This window comes from Trichechus manatus, unplaced genomic scaffold (assembly GCF_000243295.1).
Source record: "Trichechus manatus latirostris isolate Lorelei unplaced genomic scaffold, TriManLat1.0 scaffold00128, whole genome shotgun sequence".
Lineage (NCBI taxonomy): Eukaryota > Metazoa > Chordata > Mammalia > Sirenia > Trichechidae > Trichechus > Trichechus manatus.
Window position 1 is genome coordinate 1,659,839 of NW_004444064.1, and position 2,834 is coordinate 1,662,672.

The window sequence follows — 2,834 nt, forward strand, 5'->3', positions numbered from 1 at the left end:
TCTTTCCCAGCCACCCTAAAGGACAGCAATGCAGGCTGTTCAGTCAACCCACCCGTGAACCCGGGAGGAAGTGAAGATGCCTCTCCGCAGATCAATGCAGAGCTATTTTCTGAAGGGGACTTGCTTCTTCAGGTACCATATGATATTGTCCATCTCTATTCCCTGTCTGTAGTTATGATTACAGTAAAATTAGGTTTCAAAGTTTTCCAGAAAGCATATTGTTTCAACTTTTGTTGAATTTATCTTTAATTACCATGTTTAATGTCTGGATGAATACAGTATCATATATCTCATTTCCCATTTTTGGACAGTTCTCTACTCACAGTCAGGAGCCCCAGTGGTGCAGTGGGTAAGCTCTCGGCTGCTAACTGAAAGGTTGGCAATTTGAACTCACCAACTACTCTGTGGGAGAAGGATGTGACAGTCTGCTTCCGTAAGGATTAAAGGCTAGGTAACTCTGTGGGGCAGTTCTCCTCTGTCCTATAGGGTCGTTATGAGTCAGAATCAATTGGACAGCAATGGGTTTGGTTTTTTTGGTTTTATACTCACAGGGCCATGTAGGTAGGAGTTACACATGGAGTAGGATGAGTCAGAAACCCTGGACGTCAGTCCCCGATGGTCACCCCAAGGGTGATTCCCCACACAGGGCTGTGAGATGCAGATGGAGGGGTAGATATGAAAATCTAACTGTAAACCATCAAATTCCAAGTAATGAAACAATTATACAAAGGAAACCTATTTCTATTTTGTATAGATAGGAATGTTATCATATCCTATTACATTCTTACTATTTTTGAGCATTAAAAAAAATTCCTTCTCTGTAATTGTAAAAATAGTGTGGGGGCAGCATCTGACCTCGTCTAACTTCACGAGAGGGAGAGAGAATCATTGTCAGCCTCAACAGCCCAACACTGATTCCTATGAGGCAGAGGTCAGGCATGCCTCCACCCTCCAACCTTTTTACCGATTCTGATACCATTCGTCCCTCCCACGGCACTCTCTACTTCTCGCTGGGTTCAATAATTCATTGCAGTGGCCACACAGAACTCACAGACCATACTCATAGTTATGGGGTTTATTAGGGAAGTAACATGTTACAATTCACATTCAGAAACGCTCGGGATACATTTCTTCCATCAGAACAGCTTCTCAGCCGTGCCGTAGGCAGGCCTCTGTCTGACCCTCGGCCCCCCAAGGGACCTCTTGGGCTGGCCCGGTCTCTGCCCTGCTTGGGCAAGTGTTACAAAACTCTTTTATCTCCACTGATAAGTGCCCAGAGGCACCCCACTCCACCAGTAAGCCTCCTGCCCAAAGGTGCTCAGCTTTCTCACTCAGCCTGTGGCACTGTCTTCTGCAGGTTGCCTGCTGGTCTCCTGGTTCTGCTGCCTCTGCTGCCACTGTTTCTTGCCATCTTGCCATCTTCGTTGTCACAGCTCTCTCTCTGTCTCCTGGGTTTAGGAGGATCTCAGTGCAGGGATCCCAGGTCCAAAGGATACTCTCTGCTCTCCTATCTTTTTCTTGGTGGTAGTCTGGAGGTCCCTTCTCTGCTCTGGAATTGGCTCTCTTTTAAGCCTAGTGGGATGACAAAATGGACCAATCCCCTCATTAGGGTTCCATCCACCTTATTTGCATGATCCCACCCCCACAAGGGTGCCATGCACCTTATTTACATTATTAGCAAGCTATCCAATCCCCTTGGTGGGCCACAGGCATCTCTTTTGCATAGTGCCACCTAGTCTTTTGGTGGGAGTCACAAGACCATGGCGAGAAAGGCCATATAAAAACGGTCCATCACACTGCAGTCATTTTGTATCTAAAAATAATACACTGCTGCTACCTTAGCAAAGAATCCAGTTTCTAGGTGTCACCTCACAGACCAGAAGTCCAAACCTCAGCAGCCCATCCAAGGAGAACCCGCACAACTACCGGGTGATTGGCCATTGCCAGTAAGCTCTCTCAGGGTTGACATTAGAAGCAGTTGGGTCTCTTCTTCAGGGAGAGGAGATGACATGAATGGTTCCTCCACCTTTATCTTGTGAGGCCTTATTTATCTATTGACACAAGTCTTTAGCCTCTTCTCCGGCTGAGGATTCAATCTCCGCAGAGTCATTCTGTCTTAAAAGTCTGTAATCTTTCGTCCTCACCCACAAGCTGAAGGAACTGCGTCTTTAATTCTTCAGATTTTTTTTAAAAAAACTTTTTTAAAAAAAGACCTGATACAAAGACCCTGGCAAAATGTGAGCATGTGTTAAGCTTGGATATATGGGTGTCAATTATATTCTGTTTACTTTTTTGAGAGTTTGAAATATTGTGTATTTGTGCCTTTAAAATTAAAGCTTTAACAGAAAATAGCTCTTGAAATGTCCAACGAATTATCTAAAATTAATTTCTTTAGTTGAAAATTCCTAATAGGGTTTCATAGTTACTTTTTAAATGGAGTCAAGAATTTGTTTCGATTATTAAAGGAAAAAATAAACTTGATTCAGTTCATAAAGAAAAATTTGACTTAATTATGTGGGGTTATGTTCAGACGTTTGTGATTCAAGACCGAATCAAATTTAAATCATGGATTGGAAGACTCCATTTTTAAATTCTCCCAAATTCATCTCTAAATCCAATGAAATCCTAACTGAAATCCCAGTAGTTATTTTTTATGGAAATTGACAAGTTAATTCCAAAAGCATAGAAATGCAATAGGACAAGATTAGCTCAGGCTATCTTGAAGGAGAAGGAAGAAAAGGAAGTAGGAAGACTTGTTCTACTGGATAGCATGATATATTTTAAATATACAGTTTTTAAAGCACTGTGTTATCGATACAAAGATCAATAAATCA